Source organism: Triticum aestivum, chromosome 4D (genome assembly GCF_018294505.1).
Source record: "Triticum aestivum cultivar Chinese Spring chromosome 4D, IWGSC CS RefSeq v2.1, whole genome shotgun sequence".
NCBI classification, from domain to species: Eukaryota; Viridiplantae; Streptophyta; class Magnoliopsida; order Poales; family Poaceae; genus Triticum; species Triticum aestivum.
Window position 1 is genome coordinate 106,227,414 of NC_057805.1, and position 6,720 is coordinate 106,234,133.

Sequence of the window (6,720 nt, forward strand, 5' to 3'; positions counted from 1 at the left end):
CGATGACCGCGGCCCCGCCGCCGCGGCCATGGACGAGCTCGAGCTCGATGGGGGAGCAACGGGCCGCCCCGCCCGTCCCGCTCGCCGTGGCCTTCGCCGATGACCGCGGCCCCGCGCAGTACAGCGCCGAGCTCGTCTCGCTCCGCTGCGTCCTCTCCTCCTGCCGGATTTGCCGCTCACAGCCACCACCGCTCACCCGCGGCCCTGCCTCGTGGTTAGGGTTTCGGAGGTTGGCTCCAACACTGGCGGCCATGGGGCTGCGCCTCCTCTCTGCCTTGTCGGTTCATCCCCTCCTCCTCCTCTTCCTCTCTATCTCTTTCTAATCCCTCTCTTCTTTTGTAGCAGCAGAGGAGAGGAGAGGGGATTGAGCCTGCAGCTCCACACGTGCTTCAATTCTTTGGAGTAGAGCAGTTGATGTGCTCCTACAGCTGCTGTAGAAGATAGGATGGACGAGAGCACATCATTGCAGGATTATTGCTGTCTGCTGCCATGTCGAGAGGTTGCAAGGTTCCTGGTTGGTGAGATCTTCCTTTTCCTAGCTGGCTAGCAGACTATTAGTTGTTATGTGCAGCTCCAGTAGCTTTTTGGATGTATTGACTGCCCGAATCTTTTTCTTGGATGCATTTGCTGCTCGATCCTGGATCTGATCGGATTCCTTTGGATGGATTAGGTGCTCGGTTCTGTTTGGATCACTGGTATTTGTTGTTGCTTTGCAGGAGACTAGGCCTCATGCCTATATCCGGGGTAGATTTTTGTTACCTTTCTTAATTTGTCTTGCTTGGATGCATTAGGTGCTCGGATATTGTTGTTGTGTAGGAGATTGTTGTGGTCTGCCTAGATTCCTATGTTTTTGTTACCTTTTTTATTTTGTCCGCTGGCTGATTTGTCCTTATCAGTGGTGACAAGGGAAGGGAAAGGTTTGGCACTGGCTCGCTAAATTACTTACCTTGAACATGATAATAAATATAACATGTTTGTAGTTGTTAGTAATTATTTTCACCCGTGTAATAATCCATTTTCCTAGAGCTAAATGTTTTATCTTCCATATCGTTGGTGTGTGACAGGTTCAGATGGCATGGACGAGTGCTCATTTATTCATGGAGCTAGCGCAGATCATCCTTTTTCGATAGAGGGATTTGGGCATCAATCCTTGGCCTTGCTCCTGATTATGTATCGGAAGTGGGAGTGCTAATTATGCATTGGATGTATACTTTGCCTACGAAGCTTAGTGGAAATGCTCAAATTTACCTCAATTATAGTTACAAGGTTATATTCTTCTTCACTTATATATGCTCTTTTTTATGCACTCTTGTTTCATTTATAGATTTGGTGTAGCCTCAAGTATGTAAATCCACAAGGTATATAATTAGTACAGGATTAAGCACAGATTATTGAGAGCTGATGTTGAACAATGCACTTGAACTTTGAGCGATCTGTCAGCCATTGTTCAATTCACATCTTTATGTGCTTAGGATTAGGAGGATATATATGAACCCAACTTCGACGCAGATTATAACTGAATTATGCCATGCTTTACTGTAGTTGTATGTTGTTACTGCTGAATTGTTTGGTCGATTGTTCAAACTAAAGTCGTCCAGTCGGTTTGCTATAATGTGTATTACTGTACTTAAGATGTTTTGTGGAATTTGGGCATGAGCACTTCGGAATTTTGCTGTAGTTTGAGATTAATCTTTGGGAGGTGTTAGAGTGGGTTAAGAGATTGATCTGCCCGATGATCTTCTAATTTGATGTTGCAGCAAAGAAGAGGATGGGAGATGGGAACGAGGGTGGGCAGTGGTTAGGCATCGGCGCCGGAGACGCGGATACGCGGCGGAGCGGGATAGGTGACGAGGACGACTTGTGACTCCTCATGGCAAAGGTAATTTCTCACATCCCCTCCCTGGCTCCCTTCCTCTCCTTCCCTAGTGTCGTAACCCCACCATCCGGCTTGTGGAGAAGTCTCAGTTGAGGAGAGGGTGGCGCTGCCGTATCCATTCTCCTCGGACGATATGTTTCCATTTCCTCTTCCTCAATATGCCTTCTCCCAGTTGTTCTGGCTTCTTTGAGCATGGGCTGATGTGTAGGCTCGATCTACTATTGACCAAATTTCATTGCTTGATGGCCATTTAGAGTTGTCAAAAATCTCGGACTGTGAAGTCCATTTACATTGTCAAAAATCTCGGACTGTTTTCAGAGTTGCTACAACACTGGAATTTTCAGTTTGACAAAACCGTTTAAACTGAAAATCTGGGACTTCACATTTGCTACAACAGAGTTGTCAAAAATTCAGTTTGCACTGTTAGTTTGACAAAAAACTGTCCAAACTGAAAATTCAGTTATAATGGTGTAGACATTGTTAAACTTTGGGGATAATTGTGGATGTTGTGAAGTGATTTAGATGTCTGCTTTGCTGTGCATACTGGCATCAAATAATTCCAACTTAACCAGTAGAAAATTGGTAACTCATGTAGGTTGGCATCAAATTATTGCCAGTAATACATTTATTGGCAATCAGTACATGATCAGTGACTGAATTAGTACATGCATAATCATCCCAGCTCCCTTGTTCCATACAACTGTAGAAATATAGTCCACAATATGTTGATTTGCATCTTGTTTGAGCTAGCTGGCACTGTACGGTTCAGGTGTTGTAGGCTGCAAGCACCAAAGTTGAAGAGGCTATTAACAGAATATAGCTGTTTGATACGCCTTTTACGCGTTTGCTTTTGTTCTTGACAGAGGTGCTTGTGCCTCTTGCATCCTCTCGTGTGCAATTTTTCAATTCTGAAATAGTACATTTAATTGAAGGCTAGAAAAGATTTAGTTCTTATATCAGGAGTCACTACAATCGCCTATTTATTGGAACATTTCCCCAGTTGTTTCACTTAGGAATTATGACTTGATTTAGATTTATTTTCTTCAAACTTGCACCAATCAATATTTCTAGCTCTTCGCGTTGTCCAATCAACATTTTCTGCTTTGATGAAACTTAAGCAGTAAACTCATGGCTACACTCTCTCTAATGGTAAAGCCACTTCTTATGTAACCACCACTCTTGTGTGCTAAGCTGATACTTGACACATGCAATACGAATCACAGGCTTGCCATTATTTCTTTATTTTAACATTTGTTATAGAGGCTTGACATGGTTTTGCCTATATTTTTCGATGTTGGTACTTCTTATGTGAAGGTCTTATTCGTTATTCTTTTATTTAATGACAGTATTATCATGTTTCTGATTATGTTGCTTGTGTACTGTGTTTTATACTCGGTTGCATGTTGTTGTTATGCTATCTCAGATGCCTGTTATGCTATGCTCTGATATATGGTTACGTGGTTCTTGCTTATTTGTCCAGCGTGTGTGTATGACGTTGTTGGGTTGTTGACATGGCGCGTGGTCCGGTTTCTGCTCATGCTCAAGCCACGGTCAAGGCTGATGTTGGGTTGCTAGGTGGCCGTGGGCATGGTCGTGGGCGGTCTGCTGGTCGTCGTGGACGAGCCACTGGCCGTGGAGGTTCTAATATAGGGCGTGCCCCTGTTTCTGATCATGTCGTTGCCGGTGGGGTTGCTGCTTGCCGGGTGCCTGCCGCTGGGGCTGAGCCTCTTGACAGGCGTAGGGGCGTGAGTCGGCAGGTGCCTACTGCTGGAGCTGAGCCTATCGCCAGGCGTGGGCGCGGCGCTCGACAGGTGCCTGCCGCTGGGCGTGGCGCCCTACCTCGGCCAAGTACACCATGAAATATTCATGTCCATTATCTAAAAAGGTGCACCATGAAATTCCTTTCCTTCTGATCCGTGTACTGGATCCAAAGAAGTAGTTACCACATATGTATTGAGTTAACTGTCAAGCTAGCATTTGCTTTTCTAGGAAATACTGCTAAACATATCGCTGTATCCAAAGAAGGATGCTGCTCTTCTCTCGAAGACCACATGATTCCTGCCTTTTAGTGATTGATTTTGCTGACTCAGAACGATGATTTGTTTGCTTTATAGTATCCATCACCTTTGCCAATTTATTTTTCCTTCGATTAATATCTAAATGTAATTTTGACCCGAAGTTCTCTCTATTCAATACATGCATAATAATTTTGCTCAAAAAATACATGCATAATGTGTAGCTTTTCTGTCAATTGGAAGTGAGCTTCGTTGACCTGGTAGATTTTATATTAGACTAGCCGCACCTGTGTATTTCTATCAGCTTTTACTATCTGTTCTTCAATGGATCAGTTGCATCAGACTGTAGGTACTGTCGACCGTAAAGCTATAAATCCAGCTCTGCATGCTTTTGTCAGTGCAACTAAGATCAATTTTCCGATTTATTTATTGTGAAATCTTATTCTACAAGAGGCAAAAAGTCATTTCTGTTTGTTCTTAATGTTAATATGTATTTCTGCCTCCGATACCCTCACAAATTTAATAGATTCTCCTGTTATTATTTTCTTATAGTTGTATTTGAAGCATTGGCATCTCTAGCCGAGCCGCGCAAGCAGAAAGCGGAGCAGGAGCAGCTCGGGGACGAAGCCAAGGTATAAAATGCCGAATCTCCCAATAAAGTGGTACTGTATATCGTTCACTCTGCATCTTCTACCTCAACCAGAATATAGCTACTAAACACATCGAGTTAGTCCGAGAATAACTCTGAACCTCTGCTATCTCTCTCTGCCGTGTGAACTGATGATGCAGGATGACAAAGTTGTGAACTAAGCCGCAAAATGAGGCCAAGAGCATGATGGCGTCATCGCTATCGTCCCCTTCAGCGTCCAGGAACCAGGCAAAACGCCATTGTCAATGTGAGGGGCGATGAGCGAATGGGCGGCGGCATCGCGCACAATGGCATGACGATCAGATCGGCGACGTGATCGATCAGTTCATTATTGTCGATCGTTGTGTGGGATTCTATGTCAATCTTTTTCTGTAAACTTTTGTTTTGTTGATTCCAATTATTTAAGAAATTGTAAAATTTTGTATCTTCTGTAAGTAAATGTCAGTGCCAAGGCGTCTTTTGTATATTTCATGCAATTCTCATAAGGTTGCGAACGAACTTATTATTTTGTGTTATTCTAAACCTTGAAACTTTTGGTGCATTATATATGCTAAATATTATATGAAATGCATCAATGGAATGTGATCTTCATGACTTTTACCGGATTGGATATGATTCACCCGGCAGGGCTGCGGCAAGCCGCACTTCCTACTAACTTAAACCATGCTTTCTACTAACCGATGATTACCTTCTTGACCACATCGTTGGGACCGGCACCCCGCGTTCCTGATCTAGTAGGAGAGGATCAGCCGGCTTGCCGCTGCTAGCTGAGTGCGGTTGCGTGGCCGCGTGGCGCCAGTCGTGGGTCGGGCGACTTGCTGTCGACTTGGCGGGCAGCCGTGGGCGGCGGCCGATGTACCCCGCTGGCGAGATAATTGCATCTATAGTCCTCGTAGTTGCTGGCTAGGTTTAACATGGTCCTCGTACTTGACAAGTGCTTCAGTACAGTCCTTATACATGAAAATACGTTGTGTATATGGTCCTGATACTTGAAACAACGGTCCTGAGTCGAGTCTTTGTGTACGTATTCCGTATAGCGCAACGTGGCCAAGTGCAGGTCCCAGTTGTCGGTGGGGGAGGGGGAAAAATGATGCGCGCTGTGAGGAATTGGATTCGAACCCGAGACATAAACAAACCAACATCACACGGGCTAGCCATTTAAGCTAACAGCAATTATACTGAAAGTTTATTATATACAGTATATAGTGTCATCCACCTGATCTGGCGTGCCCATGCGTGGGCGCTGTGCATGTTTCTTTCTTCTTTTCTAAAAATGTGTTCTAGTAACATAAATTTTAGTATTTAAGTGAAGGCACACTTCTTTTTTGCGAGCAAACTTCCAATCTAACTATTCATTCGCTATCAAGATAGTACAAAGAACACCTGAAGTAAAAAAATACATCCAGATCCGTAGACTACCTAGCGACGACTACAAGTACTGGAGCGAGCCGAAGGCGCGCCGCCGTCACCGCCCCTCCCTTATCAGAGCCGGGCAAACGTTGTTGTAGTAGACAATGGGTGTCCATGCTTCATATTTATTTTATTATTTTGGTGGACTGATTTTAGTATAGTTTGCTATTCTAAATATGTTAAAAATTAATAAATTAATCTATTGTGTTTGATAGCTTAGTAGATTTAGTAAATTTAATAAACTTTTTAGTAGATTTTGTTTGATAGCATATTGTGTGAGGTACAACTCACCTTCCATTTAGTTGAGCGAAAATATTTCAAATATGAACCTTATGCACTTTTTTCCTTCTAATTGTGAATTCAAGTACATCATCACGCATTTCCCATTTGCTGTAGCACTACATAATGGTATACTTCTTTTAGAAATTCTACTCCTTGATTATATCAATTCTACATTTGGTTTCTTACGCCTTCTGGGCCATGGTTGTGATTATTTTAGTAGCTGAATGAGAAAATTAACTTATACTTCCTCTGTCTCATAATTTAAGACGTTTTTCTAACACCACTAGGGAGTAGTTAATAGTAACCGAACGAACATAAAACGGCCATGCCAATGAGTAGAATACACATAGGCGCATGAGGTGCTCCAGCTCAGTGACGGAGCTTCATGGGGGCCAACCTGGGCGGTGGCCCCCCCCAGCTCACAGGAAAATATATGTATATATCTTAGTTTTAGGCCTATTTTTTCACCAAAAATCAGCCTGTAGTGA

At 43.5% G+C, this 6,720-nt stretch overlaps 1 protein-coding gene across 1 annotated transcript in view; it reads right to left on the reverse strand.

Annotated features, from left to right (window-relative positions):
* Positions 1-6,720, reverse strand: part of LOC123096527 (pentatricopeptide repeat-containing protein At4g18975, chloroplastic) — a 14,283-nt gene that overhangs the window by 5,526 nt on the left and 2,037 nt on the right. The window lies entirely within an intron of this gene.